The sequence below is a fragment of the Palaemon carinicauda genome, chromosome 25, assembly GCF_036898095.1.
Source record: "Palaemon carinicauda isolate YSFRI2023 chromosome 25, ASM3689809v2, whole genome shotgun sequence".
NCBI lineage: Eukaryota > Metazoa > Arthropoda > Malacostraca > Decapoda > Palaemonidae > Palaemon > Palaemon carinicauda.
Genome location: NC_090749.1, coordinates 1,362,858 through 1,380,947, shown reverse-complemented (window position 1 = coordinate 1,380,947; position 18,090 = coordinate 1,362,858). Strand labels below are relative to the sequence as shown.

At 46.6% G+C, this 18,090-nt stretch overlaps 2 protein-coding genes across 6 annotated transcripts in view; both read right to left on the bottom strand.

The window, feature by feature from the left end:
* The window catches only part of LOC137618635 (zinc finger protein 107-like), a 599,534-nt gene that overhangs the window by 21,652 nt on the left and 559,792 nt on the right, over nt 1-18,090 (bottom strand). The window lies entirely within an intron of this gene.
* Nucleotides 1-18,090, bottom strand: part of LOC137618632 (zinc finger protein 271-like) — a 163,872-nt gene that overhangs the window by 101,226 nt on the left and 44,556 nt on the right. For 3 of the 5 annotated variants that reach the window (XM_068348750.1, XM_068348755.1, XM_068348754.1), the window contains one exon: nt 1,838-1,966. The exons of 1 other annotated variant lie outside the window; for it this stretch is intronic. The gene's annotated coding sequence lies outside the window, so the exon portion shown is untranslated. Of the gene's footprint in view, nt 1-1,825; nt 1,967-18,090 lie in introns of all 5 variants that reach the window. One more of the 5 variants, XM_068348751.1, reaches the window with a different exon arrangement.

Here is an 18,090-nt window from a genome sequence, read left to right as displayed (position 1 = left end):
TGCGTTGTCAGGAGAATGTCCTGAGGCAGACGTAGGTCAGGAATCGGGCAATGTTGGACGAGAAGGCTCCTCCTCCGAGGAAGGCTGCAAGGACGAGGCTGACAAGCCAAAGAGGCGCTGGTGAAGGAGCCCCTCTAAGGCTGAAAGGAGGGGGAGCACATTGGGAAGGACGAACATAGTGATACCCTCTAGGGGCCAGGGGATCAGCAAGCTGACCGTCAGCAGCAGTCCTCCGAAGAGGAGTCTTTATAAGTGAACTCCCTTGGGAGAGAGAAACATTCGCTGGACCCATGCCAAGGACTTTGCTCCCCCCTTGAAGGGTGTTCAGCAGGGGGGGAAGCGCAGTCTTAGGCAACGGCGAAAGAGGCAGAAGATGCAGAAACGTCAGCAGGCCGGGCAGCAGATGACACCTCTGATACCACGACGTCAACAAAGGCCAGAGGATCCAACTCTGAAGTTGACGAACGCTGCGCGCTAGCATCATGGCGAAGTAGCTCCTTGGAGGGCAGACCCAGTAACCCCAAAAGGGGGAGAGGCGGGGCTGTTTAGCTAGGGGAAGCAACACTGTCTCTCGAGGATCGAGGTTGTCCAGGAGTTAAGCAGCCTGTGCTACTACCCAACGGTCCCCCAGAGGAGGCTGAATGAGCAGGAGCTTCGGAGGAAGGTCGGGAAGCAGAACAGGGAGCCTTGGGTTTCTTCTGCTTCGAAGAAACCTTTGAAGGAGAAGAGTCCCGCTTAGACTTCTTCCACTGTCGGCCAAACCTTTCCCACTGGGAGGCAGACCACTCCCGACACTTAATACACTTATTTGACACTTCACACAGTTGACCTCTGCAGGTAGGGCAAAGGTTGTGAGAATCAGTATCCTCGGCAGACATAAAAGTACCGCAGGTGAGGCCCTCAAGACCAGGGTAGGTACCCATGATATCCGGCAGAAGTCAACCCACACACAAACACTGAAAAGAAAAAGCAAAAAGCATAGTTACAAATGGCTTCAAACTGTTGGAACCTAGAAATATGTCTACTTTAGGCTCCAGAGCCTTTAATTATACAGCCCCGAGACTATATAATAAGCTCCCACGAAACATTCGAATGATTGAAGATATTAAGGCTTTCAAGAGGAAACATAAGACTTTCTTATTCCATGAGTCTTTTGACAGTGACGATTTAACAGTAAATGAACAATATATGATATGACATGTTAAATACTCTGACCGAACAAGGTAAAACGACAGTGTGGGTCCTGCAGAGAGTGGGGTTCCTTTGGTGTATGGGACCGGAAAAGCAGCCATCAAAGTAAAGTAAGTAAAGTAAATGTCAGGCCAAAGATTGCGAGGATGAAGAGCGGCAACGACCGTTCACCATCCGAGCCAAAATCAAACAGCTCAGTCACAGGTGCGCATGCGGGAGGGGCAGCTAGCTAATTTCCCTTACCCCTCGCTAACTAGCGGGAGGGGTAGCTAGCTAATTCCCCTTACACCTCGCTAACTAGAGGGATGGGTAGTTAACCATCGCTAACTAGAGGGATGGGTAGTTAACCCTCGCTAACTAGCGGGATGAGTAGTTAACCCTCGCTAAATTTTAATGGCTCATCATTTCAGCTTCGCCTAAAGTATTACATCTAATAAATAGCATATGTTTATATTACAGCTACGGAACAAAGAACTATTCTCTTCCCCTAGTACGTATCAAATTGCCTAATTGAAATCAAAAGTATAATGTTATGTAAGGGTTTGGTTTTTCCATTGTATGAATACAGTATTGATCTGAAATTTCCTGTAACATAAGCTAATCTTTAATCTATCAGTCATCTACACACACTTACAATGCTACTCACGGTATTTGCCCAGTGGGATTTCTAAGCCAGTCTCAGGGATATCTTTGGATATATACTGTTCCTTTTGGGTATCTTCTTAGTATAAAGAAATCACATCACTCTTTCATAATGACAGGTTCCATTCATTACCTAGAAGAGAAACAAATCATTACAGATTGTATACAATGAATCATAAACATTACATTGATATTGATGACTTGTTCAATTGGAATTGAAACTAAAAGCTTCTACTACAATGATGACTGATTGGTCACTCAATAGAAATGACTTACTGCTAAACAATATCTTGGAATAGATTCTTGCAATGATTGACTCAGGTTTTATGGGTTTATGTCTTACTGGAAAATATCGCACATTTTAAAGATACCGTAATTTGTATTTTTTCTAATTATACAAAATAAGAGTCCTTTAATAGGAGCATGATTCTAGCATACCTTGAACAACCGTTAAACTTTTAAGAGGGTTGTTATAGTTACTGGTAGTCTCCGCCCAGTTGCCAAGCAGAGTAATCCTCACCTTGACCTTGACCTAGATCTTGCAAGGTGGTTGAGTTGGTACGTGCAACTTACAGATATAATTTGTATTTCTTCCAGTGCAACATACAAACCTTCAGCTCTTTACAGTGGTGTTATACTTCAGCAACAACTAAAACTAACCATAAGACTTATAAGTGAAGTGTAACTACCCACCGCTAACTGGGAGGAGCAAGGGGATAGACCGGCCACCCGGCTAACACCTGCACTAGTAACAGTACGTCACTTTGCCATTGTGGCAAGACTTCTTGGGGAAAGATGATGGTGGGACCAGTATGTCTAAAGAACTCCAGGTTTCTCTAATTTGGAAAAATACAAGTTATTTCCAAATTTGTCATTTGTTCTCGCACTATAGACAAACCATACTCTCTTTACATAGGAGACTCACCCAATGGTGGGTGGAAGTCCTCAAACCAATTGGCTGGACACTGTCCCGTAGTGTTCAGAGGACACCCTGACACCTCGTGATCCTTCTAGGATGATGGCCTGGGCAATCGGTGCTAGCATAGAATTTAGCTATGTAACTGGACCAGGTACGCATAAAATTGGAACTAAGCTCCTAACTTAACTTAGACATTGCCCAACTCAGCCTTGCTTGGAGAATGGGGAGATAACAAATATATAAACATATATGAGATTGTACAAAGGGCATGGTACCCACCTGCAGCTAGAGAGAGAGGTCAGCTTGCAGAGATCCTCGGATGCTGAGCCCCAAAGAGAGGGGAGAATGAAACAGGAAGTGTCCAGTCACTCACAAATTCATTCTACATTTACTCGCAGGTAACATCTCCCCACGACCATCTGCAACTTGTCCTAAAAGGGAGCTGAGGTATTAATTGGCCACATTTTGCATACACCACAGGACCTAAGATAAATGTGTCTATGTTCCTGTGGGTTATGTCTTGCAGGTAGTGGGCAGTGAACATAGTATGTCATTTCCACACACCTGCCAGGGATGTGCTGACACCCCTGACAGTAGGGGCATGGGGACGGTGGCCAGAATGAGAGTGATCTGATTGAATGACCCTCTCATTTAATGAACCTGCCTGATCCAGGAAGATATCAAGTTCATTGTGATCTTCCCCTTGTTTCTCCCCGTGCTTATGAAGAGCCTGCTGATTTGTGGGGGGATCTCTTACAGGGCAGAGTAACAGCTCATCAGAATCATCTATTACAGACCAGAAATTCTCAATCTGAAAAGGCCAGAATCTAGGATCAGTTACAGCCGGATTTTAAGTCTTAGCTACAAACTCAGGGATGAAACTGAGTGTCACTTGCCTCCATCCCCTTGAATGGGTGGCATCATAAGAGAGACCATGTGTAGCTCACTGACTATCTTGGGTAGAGGCCAGGGCTAGAAGGAAGACCGTCTTCAGGGTCTAGTCTCAATCTGATGCTTGACAAAGAGGTTTGTATGAAGCTCCTTTCAATTAACTTTGGACCTTGACTACATTCCAAGTGGGTGGTCTGACCTCTAACCGAAGGCATGTGTGCTAAAAGTTCTGTATGAAGAGAGATAACTCTGTTGAGGAGGAAATATCAACTTTATTCAGCTTGAAGACGAGGCTCAAGGCTGAGCAATAGCCATTTACCACCGATACCGAACAAAGTCTTTCAGAGGCATTGAAAGGAGCATTACCACTTTGACTGATAAACAGTAGAACCTCTTCTTACGAATTTATTTCATTTCGGGACCTACTTAGTATGTTAAAACAGTCGTACGTTGAATCAAATATTCCCATAAGTACAGTATACACTGTAATTCGTTTAATTCGTTCTCCAGCCCAAAAACCTACAATAACTCCTTAATAAATACTGCAGATAATTACACATAGCAATAAAACAAATGCATTATAAAAGAGAGATGTAAAAAAAATAAATCACAGTTGAACACTTGTTGCGCTACGTTGCCTTCTTCTTTCAAGATCTTTTCAAATTACTTGACAAATTCGTCGGCAGCCTTGATGTCTGAACTTGAGGCCTCCCCATACCGTACAATTGAATGAATCCCGGTCCTTTTCCTGAATTTCTCGAACCAACCACAGGATGCCTTGAATTCCCCTGTGGTAGAATCAGTTGAATTCTCCCCCGCATCACCCCCAGAGCCTGTTGACTTCACGTAGCAATAGATGGCGCTGGCCTTCTCGCATATGATCATTTCAGTGATCGTATCGCCAGCAATCTCCTTGTCCTTTCTCCATATAAGCAAAAAGCGTTCCATCTCTTCCAGGGTAGGGCTGCAACGTTTAGAGATGATGGTAATCCCCTTGGAAGGTTTGACTGCTTTGATGAATTCCTTTTGCTTAATGATCGTCAAGATCGTAGATATGTTCCGGCCCTATTGTTTAGACAGATCACTCACATGCACATCGCGCCCATGTTCTTCTATGATTTCTTGTTTTAATTCAAGGAAAGCATTACCATTTTCCTTTTTCACCACTACGATCACTCACACTAGCCTTCTTGGGACCCACGATGATAAAATGAAGAAGGAAATGTGAAAAATGTTATTTTCATTATAAAATAAATTTTTGAACATACTTACCTGGTGGTTATATATATAGCTTACATCCCTGATGTCACGGCAGAAAAATTCAAAACTCGCGCCAATCGCCGATTGGATAGACAGGTGAGCTACCCATGCGCCCCTGGCGAGGTACCCGGAAACCATTCCCTCGGTATTCATTCTTCCATGCCTCTAGTCTCTAGAGGGGAGGAGAGGGGGATTTTAATTATATATAACCACCAAGTATGTTCAAAAATTTATTTTATAATGAAAATAAAATTTTTAAACACAAGACTTACCTGGTGGTTATATATATAACTGATTAACACCTTTGGTGGAAGGTTAGAGACAGCCAAAATAGATGGAATTCTGCTTAAGAGTTTCTAAAATACAAAACAAACTTAAGGGTTTCGTACCTGATAAGGAAGCTGACTTTAATGATACTCTGCCATTATGTCTGCTTTCCTTATGAGATCCAGCGGTCCTCTCAGGGGGCTGAAGATCCCTAGGAGCTGCCAACCGGTGATCACACCTCTTTGTGACAGAGCCTCCTCTAATACCCATTCCGGGGCGCTCTCAAGGAGCAAAAAAGACCACCTGAAAAATCAATGATTGCGGAAGACTGTCGCAATCTCCACAAGACAACCATAAAATCACGAAATAAAAGTTCCAAGAGAAAGAAAAGGTATTAGGATTATGGGAAAGTAGTGGCGGATCTTCCTCCCACTACTGTACCCGCTGCTACAAACGTTCCCAGAGTATATCGGTCACCATATAGAGTCTGAACATTTTTCAAATACTGTGAGGCGAACACAGATTTGCTTCTCCAGAAGGTTGTGTCCATAATGCTTTACAAGGAACGATTTTGCTTGGATGCCACTGAAGTTGCCACTGCTCTTACTTCGTGAGTCTTTACTTTCAAAAGTCTAAAGTCTGTCTCACTGCAGTGAGAATGAGCCTCTTTAATTAGAAGTCTAATAAAGTAAGATAGAGCATTCTTGGACATTGGCAAGGAAGGTTTCTTCACCGAGCACCACAGTGCTTCCGACTTGCCTCTTGAAGTCTTTGTTCAGTCTAAATAAAACTTGAGGGCCCTTACTGGACATAAAACTCTCTCTCTAGCTCGTTTCCAACCACGTCTACCAGGTGTGAAATCTGAAAGGCCTTAGGCCAAGGTTGGGAAGGGCGCTCGTTCTTAGCGAGAAAACCCAATTGTAATGAGCAGATCACTTTACCGTTCTGAAAAGCCACATTTCTACTAAAAGCATGGACTTCATTAACCCTCTTGGCTGTTGCCAGACTAACTAAGAAAAGGGTTTTCATTGTGAGGTCCTTCATAGATGTAGAGTGCAAGGGTTCAAACCTGTCACTCATCAGAAATTTTAACACAACATCCAGATTCCAAGCTGGTGAATGCTGGTGTTGTTGTTTTGTTGTCTCATAGGATTTAATTAGTTCTTGTAGATCCTTATTATTTGAAAGATCCAGGTTCCTATGCCTGAACACAGTCATCAACATACTCCTGTATCCTTTGATAGTTGACGTAGAGAAACTTCGTTTCTTTTTCAGGAGTAAAAGAAAATCAGCAATCTGAGCTACAGAGGTACTAGAAGAGGAAACAGAGTTGACCCTGCACCATTCCCTGAAAACTTCCCACTTGGATAGATAGACTGATGGTTGAAGACCTCCTAGCCCTTGCAATTGCCCTAGCTGCCTCCTTCAAAAAGCCTCTAGCTCTTGTGAGTCTTTCGATAGTCTGAAGGCAGTTAGTCAAAGACTTTGGAGATTTTGATGGTGTCTTACCAAGTGGGGCTGTCTGAGTAAATCTACTCATAAAGGGAGGCTTCTGGGAGTATCCACCATCCATTCCAGTACCTCTGTGAACCATTCTCTTGAGGGCCAGAGGGGGGCTATCAAGGTCATTCTGGCCCCTTTGCTTGTCACAAACTTTTGAAAAACTTTGTACAGGATCTTGAACGGAGGAAAAGCGTACACATTTAGATTTTTCCAATCTAGCAGGAACGCGTCTGTATGTACTGCCTCGAGATCTGGCACAGGGTGGCAATATGTCTCGTCTCTTGGTCTTTGCAGTCGCGAAAAGATCTATACAAGGGTGACCCCAAAGTTTCCACAGACTCTTGCACACCTCTAGGTGTAGAGTCCATTCCGTGGATAGGACTTGTCCTTTCCTGCTGAGACCGTCTGCCAAAACATTCCTTTCCCCCTGGATGAACCTTTTAAGTAAGGTCACATGTCTTTCCTTTGCCCAAATGAGCAGCTCTCTCGACATCTCTCAAAGGGAAATAGAGTGTGTTCCTCCTTGTTTGGCAATGTAGGCCAATGCCGTGGTGTTGTCTGCATTGACTTGAATCACTTTGTTTCATACTGACCCTTCGAAGCTCTTCAGGGCCAAAAGAACTGCAGGCAGCTCCTTTTGATTTATGTGGAAAGACTTCTTAATCTCCATCCACACCCCTGATGCTTCCACATTGCCCAGTGTTGCCCCCCACCCCGAGTCCGAGGCGTCCGAACACAACACTAGGTCTGGGCTCTTCAGTTCTAATGAGCAACCTTCCTGAAACTTGATCGGGTCGTTCCACCATTGAAGGCAACGTCTCATTGACTTCGTGATCGGAACACACACCTTCTCCAAATTCTTCTCCTTGTTCCAGCAAGAGTTGAGGTGAAATTGGAATGGTCGAAGGTTCAGCTTTCCCAGAGAGATGAACTCTTCCAAAGAGGAGAGAGTTCCCAACAGACTCATCCACCTCCTCGCAGAACACCACTGCTCTCATAGAAACGCACGTATCTTCTAAAGTTCTTGCTCCGTCCTTAAGGGAGACGGAAAAGCCCGAAAAACCTGGCTCCGATTCATCACTCCTAAATATATAATCTCTTGAGAAGGTATCAGTGAAGATTTGTCTTTGTTGACTAGAAGACCCAATTCTTCCGTCAACTTCAAAGTTGTCTGAAGATCCTTCAGTCTGCGATCTTGAGAGCGGGGTCTTAAAAGCCAATCGTCCAGGTACAGGGAGGCTCTGATGCCTCTTGAGTGGAGCATCCTTGCTACATTGAGCATAAGTCTCGTAAAGACCTGTGGGGCGGTGTTGAGGCCGAAACACAGGGGTCGAAATTGAAAGACTTCTCCTCGGAAAACGAATCTCAGAAAGTGCTTGAATTTTGGATGAATCGGGATGTGGAAATAAGCATCCTGAAGGTCCAGTGATACCATCCAGTCGCCCTTCGTTACCGCTGCAAGCACCGACTTCGTCGTCTCCATTGAGAACTTTGTTGTCTGGATAAAGTTGTTGAGAGCACTTACGTCCAGAACTGGACCCCATCCCTTTGAGTTCTTGGGAACTAGGAAAAGGTGGTTGTAAAAGCCTGGTGACTTCCAGTCCTGTACTTTCTCTACAGCTCCCTTCTCCAACATGAGAGACACTTGAAGCTGTAATGCGTGTCTCTTTAATTCCTCCCTGTACTTGGGAGAGATCCACAGGAGTTAACCTTAGAGGGGGTTGATTTATTAAAGGGATCCTGTCGCCCTTCCTTAGAAGTTGGACTGACCAAGGATCTGCACCCCTCTTCTCCCACACCTGCCAGTAGATGTTTAGTCTGGCTCCTACTGCCTGAAGGCGAAAGCAGTCAGATTCTGCTTCGCCCTGTTCTTGCTCCTCTTTTCTTAGTCCCCCTTCCATCTGATCTGAAGTTACCTCTAACGGAAAGTCTTCCTCGAAAGGGCTGGGAAAACTTTTGAAAAGGAGCAACCTCTTTAGGTTTGTGGCTAATGAAAGAAGGTGGCAACACTTTCCTTGCTGTCTTCGAGACCAGGTCTTGAATGGCCTTCTGCGTTAGCAAAAGAAGAAATCTTCCTAATAAGGTCCTGTGGGAACAGAGATGACGACAGTAGAGAATATAATACAATAATTCTGATTTCTGAAAGGATGAAACTCCCACAGACAGCTGTAAAAATAGCAGCTAACTCATTAGCCCCGTCTCGCAACGCCTTATCCATGCATGACATGATGTGGATTAGGTTCGAAGAGTCTCCTTCCTTGAGTGTAGTCATCTTTTTGCCCAAGGCCCCCAGAGTCCAATCAAGGAAATTAAATACCTCAAATGCTCTGAAAACACCTTTGAGTAAATGGTCTAATTCGGAAGTAGACCAAAACACCTTAGTCTTCCTCATGGCCGATCTACGAGGAGCGTCTACCAGGCTTGAGAAATCTCCTTGGGCAGAGGCAGGAACTCCCAAGCCGAGAACCTCTCCCGTATCGTACCAAACACTAGATCTAGAAGCCAACCTAGTAGGGGGAAATGCAGAAGCCGCTTTCCCTTGCTCTTTCTTGGCACCCATCCAGTCTCCCATTAATTTAAGTGCTCTTTCAGATGAACGAGAGAGCACCATTTTAGTGAACAGAGATTTTTTCTTAGGTTTCCCTAGAGTAAATTCTGATGGAGGCGATCGTGGAGCCACAGGAATAAAAGACTCTGGAAACTCAACATGAAAAATCTTCATCAGCTTCTTCAAGTCTACTGAATGACAAAAAGATTTAGAGTCCTCATCCTCAGAAAACTCCTCAAAGGGTTTGGAAGGTGAAAGAGGAACATCAACTTCTTCCTCTGATAACAAGTCTCGCTGCTCCTCAGAACGCTCTCGATCCGCGCGATCAGAGTTAAAAACCGGTGCATTAAGATCAAAGTCCTGTCTAGATGTTTGTTGTTCTGCATCGCATACAAGAGGGCGGTCGATGTAAGAACGCTTGCGTTCCAATGAATGCTCAATGAGAGGACGCCTGGCATCACGCTCGCGTTCAGCTGAACGCTCGATGGGAGGACACTTGTGCTCTGAACACTCGTTGAGGTCACGCTCTATGTCACGCTCTGGAGGACGCTCACGTTCAGCTGAACACTCGATGGGAGGACGCTTGCGATCTGAACGCTCGATGAGGTCAGGCTCTACGTCACGTCGTGGAAGACGCTCGCGTTCTGTTGAACGCTCGATGGGAGGACGCTCAAGAGCAAGCTCGACATAACGCCTGGCTGAACGCTTAAAAGCGCTTTCAGCGAAACGATCACAATTACTGCTAAGCGCATAAAAAGCAGCTCGATTAGGAGAACGCTCGACTTCCTGAAAGCCCGAGAGATCAGCCTTTCATGAAGAACGTTTACTTTCCCTATCATCTCTATGCGTAGTCGTACACTCAACGCGTCTAGAAACTTTATCACCAAGCATTCCCCGACGGTCCGCCTTGCGCCGCTTAGTGTTAAGAAAGGAGGATTCAGTAGGTTGGTAGCCTTTCATAAAAGATGAAAGTTTCTGCTGAATTCTTGCAACATCATAAAATTAGAGTCTTGCGAAACACTAACCGTAAGTTCTTCCTCTCCACCGCTCAAAGACCGCTTAGAGCGAACAGCGGGTGAGATCCAACCTGAAGGAGGCGAAGGAACATGAAAGGATATTACGGCCAGGTCGGATAATTGCTCAACAGTAGGACTATTTTCAACTAATGTCCTAGCAGGCCGCTTAGAAGGCGAGCTTCCTTCAGACGAAAAGCGTTCAGGACTGTTCCAATGACTACAGCCTGATTGTGATGTCCTGGAAGGACATAGGTAAATTTTCCTCTTAAGAGGTCTAGAAGTTTGACTCCAACCTCTTTTAGGTAAATCATCCTCCTATGATGAGCCAAACTTTTTAACTTCGCCTTTTCTACGGTAAGAGCAAACATCCTGGGAAAGATCACGAACGCTCGAGGGAACATCTGCTCGGTAAGTAATGCCTCTCGTTTCCTTTCGTCTTTCGACATTCCTTCTCCCAGGGGTTGGGGAGCTTGGAAGAGGTCCAGGACTAGGAGAACGACAAGCCTGAGCAGGCGTACCCTCCACAGCACTAATAACACTCACTGTACCTTTAACACTTTCTTTTTTTAGCTGTTTAACATCAGCCATTAACTGCGTTCTATCCGCAGCGATACACTCTACCTTCGTACCCAACGCCTGGATAGCCAATATCATATCTTTAAGTGTTGGTTCATTCATGGTACTCGTAGCGGGATCTGAAACTACCACTACAGGAGAAGGAATAGGAACAGTGACATATGAAGAGGAATCTTTAGAAGAAAGAAAAGAACAACGTCTTACCTTATCTTTAGCTAACTTACGAATATAACGGTCGAAATTAAGCCACTCATGATCAGACAAAATAAGGCATTCGTCACACCTATCATCAAGTTTACAAAGTTTACCCCTACATTTAATGCATATTGAATGAAGATCAATGGAGGCCTTTGATAAATGCGTCTTACACCCACTAGCACACACCCTTAAACCACTAGAGGGGGTAACCATTTCGAACTTTGACAGAGAGATCAAATACAAGCAAGGGTCAAAAAATCAATATCCAAACATATAACTAGAGTATCCAAACGAAAAATCAATCGAGAGTCATAAACCAGATTTATTGTACTTCACCAAAGGGATAGCAATAATCAGTCAAAACACGAGGAGAATATCCAACCAATGTTACCGCTAGCGCCGGCAGGGAAGATATGAACACCGAGGGAATGGTTTCCGGGTACCTCGCCAGGGGCGCATGGGTAGCACACCTGGCTATCCCATCGACGATTGGCGCGAGTTTTGAATTTTTCTGCCGTGACGTCAGGGACGTAAGCTATATATATAACCACCAGGTAAGTCTTGTGTTTAAAAAGGAAGGTATTAAGCACTGTTAATTACGATCCGAACACGGGAGAACCACACAATGCAAAGGAGAACTCTGAACTGACCCACGCGACGCTAACTGGTGTCCCTCCCGACATGCTATTGTCTAGTGGGCTAACCATGACACTGCAACGCTTAGAGAAACTACAACGTCATATGCTGGAAATTACTTCGGGTGTTGAGTCGAATATTTGATCGAATTTCACATCGTAAGTTGGAAAATTTATATGTTTACGCAATCGTAAGTAGAAGTTCTACTGTACCATGGGTAGATAGCCACTGCACCGAAAAAATGGCTCAATAAATTTCCTCAGTTGTCATTTATTGCAAACTTTTGAGAAATACTTGAAATTCTATAGATAATTTGTATTTTTCCTCTCTATATAAACCTGAGTCCTTTACACTGTATGGGGTTTACTCATAAGTGTTTTAGTTACAACCAGAGTGAAACAAGTTGTGGGATTCTGGTAACATTGTATGGTTAACAGCTATTCCATCCATAGTGGGAAGGAGTGGTTGAGTTAGCAAAGCAGCTTCACTTATTTCATGGTCAAGCCTTGAGGCAAGGAATTTAAAATATAAGACTTAGGTTTGTATGGCTAGGAAAAATACAAATTACCTTTAAGATTTGTAGTTTGTTTCTACGTGAATACGAACCTTCGTCATCTATATGGGGAGTCTTCCACATTAAGTCCCATGTAGCAGGCAGGCATCTGTCTAACCCTTAACCCAGATAAAAAGAGGACTGGCTCGTATGCGAGGCAAAGTCAAGAAGTCAACCCAAAGCAAGTGACAGCATCACTACCCTCACAGCATGACATGACCAGAGCAATATTGTAATTTCCTTTCAATAGTTTCCAAAATTATCTAAAATTGAATGTCACATGGAAAATCTCTTACCAACATAAGTGTTTCTTCAATGTAGATACTCCCAAATGAGGGATGTCCAGAAGAAAAAAAGGAGAAGAATAACTTATTCAGTTTGCCCTCACTCACTTATGCTGAACACAACCAATGATAAGACAAAAGGTTAGACACCCAGTAAGGGACAATTCTATATCTATTGAGCAACAACTACTGGACCCAAAGAAGAAGCATCATGTGATCTGTGGGTACAGTACTTAGGGTAATTTTCAGTAAAGGTGGTCTGCCATTTCTAGATCTAAGCAGTAAGAACTTGGGCTGCTGAATGGTTTTTGCGGTACGCCAGGGTTGTAAATGTCAATTCAAGCCCCTGACGGGATAGACGCCCGCGGCAACACCCCAGAGGATGAAGCACTCGCTAGACTTGCAGAGACTTGTTGTGTCTCGGAGGCATAGGGGGAAGGGGTTGAGACTCCAAAGAGTCGGCAGCCACGATCACCAGGATGCTTCAGAGAGCAAGAGCAAAAAGGAGACAAGTCACAAACTCGCTTACAAGGGACTTGAGGGGGAGACCACTCAAGCGAGGAAGCCCTCTCGCACTAGTGAGAAGGGCAACCAACCTCGTAGGGTGGAGGAACGCAAAGGTTTCTCTGGTTGAGCAAGCTCAACACTTATCCCAGGGGTACACATGCCAGCCTGCAACTCCTATAACAACAATAATAATAATAGACTTCTTCCTTTCCCTACTGTAACGCCTCTAACACTCATCGCACGGAGAACCCAGTAAGCAGGAGTGTCATCTTTACACAGGGCAAAGTCTGTGAGGATCCATTTCCACTACAGACATGAACATGGTGCAAGAGCGGCCCAATATGCTGGGGCAAACCCCCATAGTCACAGTTCTCAAAGATCAGACACACCTGTAATAGAGAAAGAGAAAATTATAAGTTTTAAGGCCAGGTAAATATGACAAATTCGAAGATAATTTGTATTTTTCCTAACCATACAAACCTTAGCTATTTACAAAGGGTTATTACTTTTAGCGTAGCTGAAATGGCGAGCCATTAGAATTTAACGAGGGTGTATTACCCCCGCGCTAGTTAGCGGGGGGGTAGGGGAGTGGTAGCTAGCTACCCCTCCTCCCCCTCACACACAGGTGAATACTCACTTTCACTTAGAGGTAGGACTTGTCTTGGGGGACAGGGCTGGCGGGCAAATATGTGTAAATAGCTAAGGTTTGTATGGTTAGGAAAAATACAAATTATCTTCGAATTTGTCATTTGTTCCGTAACCGAAATACAAACCACGCTATTTACAAAGGGTGACTTATCCCTTAGGAAGGGTGGAAAGTCCCCAGCCATACTGGCTTTGGCTTTACCCGGGGACTCAGAATCCGAGTGAGTCGCACTCGAGAAAAGGAGTCCCTGCACCTCACAAGTTCCTTGCACCGCAAGGAACCATGTGGCCTACGTAAGCTTGTGTGTGAAGGAAGAAGTGTGACCCGTCTTAGGCAGTTGACCTGGAGTTCCAGAAGGAACTCTGGGTTAGGACGTTCCCAATACCACCTCGTCAGGGTATGGGGGACGCGACAGTATTGACTCAATACTCGGAACACAAGGAAGCATGGTTTACCTGCAGAGGTTCGAGGTCAGCTATGCAGAGACCAGGATGCTGCTTCCCCGTAGAGGGGATGATGAAGAAAGAAGTAAGGGCCAGACATACTTCTTTCGTTCATGCAGACTAAAACCTGATAACAATGCCCTCAACCTTCTGCTACCTGTCCAAAAAGGAGCCTGAGGTTAGACCAGCTGTTGTGTAGCCACCACAGAGCGATAGAAAACGTATCGAGACTCCTGTGGGTCACGCCCTGCAGGAAGCGGGCTGCGAAGGTCATCAGACGCTTCCAGACTCCAGCTTGTAGCACCTGCGTCACAGAGTAGTATTACTCGAAGGCGAGGGACGTTGCGATGTATCCAACATCGTGCTGTAGGGCGACGTGACGGGGGAGGGTCTGAAGACAGGTCGAGATGAATGTCCTTGAGTCCGGGCTGAAGAGGTATACTGGTGACTCTCCCCCCATGTCCTCCTTGTGTTCCCAAATCGGCTGCAACTGAGGCCAAACTGCAGCTGTTCCCAGCGCTAACCTCTCGATTCCTGTACTGGCAAGAAAGAGAAGGTCTTGGGACATCAGACACAGAATGGAGACTCAAAATCTTGAATGAATCGGACCGAAGGGTCGGGACCCTCAGATTCTGAGTCTAGCCAACAACTCAGGAGCGAGCCTGAATGTTGCCTTCCCCTCTTCCTTAGAAAGGGGGGGAGTAGTAAGAGACCAAGAAGATTGCTTACACACTGGCCGTGGCCAGAGTGAGCAGAGGACCCAAGGCGGAATACAATCCGAGGCCTGTCGTAAAAGGGTCTTGAGAAGATCTCTTAAAGGACTAAAAGTCCGAGCCATGCTCCAAGTTGGAGGTCTTCCTCCGACTAGGGCAGGGACGATCGTAGCTTCGCATGAGCGAGGATAGATCCAGCGGGCAGGAAAAAGTTATTCCTTTAAGCCTGAAGGTCAGGGAAAGGCTGAGCGACAGGCTTCATTGCCAAGAGCGGAAAGGAGTTTCCTCCCGCCGAAAGGCAATAAGACCGTTATTGCTGGAGAAGAGGCCTCACGGGAAGAGGTATATCTCCCACGGCACCAACCACCTTAGACTCTTCACTTTGCCTGGGAGACACCTGTGGATGACTATCGCAGATGACGCGACCTCCGTACCGCGACTGTAGCGGGTTGTCTCTTCTAGAGGAGGAAGCGTAGTGTCTCCAGGCATGAAGCCGAAGCGACGCCCCGGTTCGGGAGAGATGTCGCAGTGTGGTTGCTTGAGTAGTCTGCGCCGTGGGAGAAGCTCTCCCGGGAGTTCCGTCAGGGGAAGCAGAGGGTCCAGAAACCGTTCTGCGCATAGTCCCAGTGGAGCTCTCCCATTGAAAGGTTGACAGACAACCTGGTTTTGTTGAGACCCATTGTCCGCAGACAAAAAGGAGGGAAGACGCAGGCGTCGAAGTTGTCCCACCATCACCGGAATGCATCTTGCCAGAGTCTCGGGGTCTGAGACTGGGGGGAAAACTAGCGGAAGCTTGAGGTTCCAAGCTGTCGCGATCAGGTCCCCCAGACCAGCACTTGCTGGTTACCCAAGGTCAAAGACCCCTAGGTACACTCTCTCTATGAGGCTCTGCTCGAATAGTCTGAGAGAAACATTCCCCTGCCTGGAATGAGAGAGCCGATGGTGGAATTGAGAGAATCTCAATCATCCCGGTATCTCTACTGCAAGATGTGAAGGTGTGAAAATGCGTCCCCTGCTGGTTAGCATGAAGTCGACACGCAACGGGGCGACTTGGCAGGAGCGGTAGGATCTGAAGAGGGGCCAGACTAAGGCCCTTAAGCCTGCCTGAATGATGGAGAGGTATCCTTCAGGTCTTGACCATAGGCCTGGACCGGAACATGCCCCCCCCCCCCCTTTCCTTTGACGAGTCCGAGAACCGCATCAAGAATGTGGGGAAAGGACGAGAATATCCACTACCATCAAGAGGCTCCATAGGTCAACACCCATTGCAGGTTTAATAGTTCCGCTGGTCCCATAGGGCCAGGGAGTCCGGTTAGACATTGCCTGAAGCCACCGGAACTTGGATCGCCCCACATGGAACTTATCCTGAGGCGACCGTTCGGACTATAAACGGGTCAATGAGGAAAGAAGAACTAGGAAACGTTCCAAGGTAGGGCTGAAAACTCTGCTTGACTGAGAACAGGTACTGCGACTCTCCTCAAGTCTTGCCACAGTCAACCGAAAGGAAGGCTCGGAGGATGTGGTAACAGAATCTGGCGTCCCCAGGTGGTCACCCATCCAAGTACCGACGTTGCTTAACCTCGCTGGACGGACGAGAAGCGGGGTTTCCAACGTGGTAAGGCGGTTGACTCAATATCATGGCCAGATACTCCAGATGTTGAGGCAGAGGAAGAGAAGGCTCCAAGCAAAATACCATGAGCCCACACTCATGGTCAGCATTCGGAAGCTTTTCCCGGCGCTGAAGAAGGTCGAAACCCGAGCCTACCGGAGTTGACCAGCCCTCCAAACAGCAGAGGAGGCGGAAGTCTGCACCTGAGCGGCCAAGAGGAAGGCAGGGAGAGTTCTCTGGGGAAACAAACCTGCTATGCCACGGCGGGATAGCCACACTGCATCATAAGCAGGAATACTTGCAGTTTAGGCTGAATTCGACGAGCACCCTGGAAGATGGATGGAATGGAAACTGAAAGTACCCGTCCTTCCGATCCAGGGTTAAAGGAGTCCTGTCGCCTCGTTACCAGTCTGATCGATTCTGCTGGTCTACGCTGGCCGAAGTTTGTTCGACAAACTTGATCAGGGCTGAGAGGTCGACTATGGACATCCCCTCTCAGATCCTTCCTTACAAGAAAGGATCGACTGAGGGGGCCGGGGGTGAAGCCGTCGATGATCCTAAGGAAGACCTTCGCCTAAGGTATGGATCATTCTGCCCAACCGGGCAACTCTGCTGATGCTATGGCATAGAGGTTCAGAGACACTGAATTCGCTGACAGAGACGGCAGGCGCGATATCCTTGGCTACTCACAGAGATTGTGCGGGAATGGGCATCGGGAAGCTGTCATTCGGATGAGTAACCTTAAGCATCCTCCCAGCGAAAAAACCTGCAATCCTAGAGTTCGTGAACTCCTTTTAGGACTATGCCCCCCCGGGGGAGTCTCCCGTGCCATCTGTTCCTGACAGGAGGAAACTGCAATTGGACACCTTGTCCCAGTTGTCGTAGCCGATAACTTAGGCCGACGTGGTTGAAAGAAAAGGGAGCTGGAGCCCTGCAGAGTCTGGAAGAAAGCGCCTTGGAGGAGTGAAACCGGAAGTCGATTTACTCCGCACAGCAGATGTTTAAGTCTCTGTCCTTGGGCAAAGACAAAACTCTTCTCAAGGATGGAAGGGTGTCTGAGGTCGTTGACCTCCACAGATGAGACACCCGAAGGAAGCCTTCAGTCAGTGCGTCCAGATGGTACAACATCGAGCTTGTCCGCAAGTAGATACTTAACGACGAAAGGCCAAGGTGCCTGAGCTCGAGAGGAGGAAAGTACCCTTGATCTTCCTGTAGCTTCCTTGAACCAAACCTCGGGCCGTAACCGAGGAGGGAAAGAACCTGGTAAGCTCCCAGAGGAAGAGGTAAGCAGTCACCCCTTGTCCGATGGAGAAATCTTCAACGGAAAGCCCCCCCGCCAAAAATCCTTCCAGGGCGGGAGAAGGAGAGAGTACTCGTGCAGGAGAGGGGACCCTCGAGACCGACCTCTTGGGAACCAACTTCGCCCTGGGGGAAGTCACCACGAAGTCCACTCCTCTCTTTCTCTTCAGCGTAGGAGAGACAGCCGCTGGTTTGTTACCCTGACCGGTGAGTGCTGGTTTCATAACCCTCATTAACGCCCGTGCCAGCGGATCAAACCATGTCTGCTGCTCCAAGGACACAGAGTCCGAAATCCTCGCTAAGGTGAAAGGGATCGGGCGATCCTTTGGAGAGGACACGACGGTTCCTGCCTGAAAAGAAGGTGGGAAGAATGCTGTACTGACCTGTCT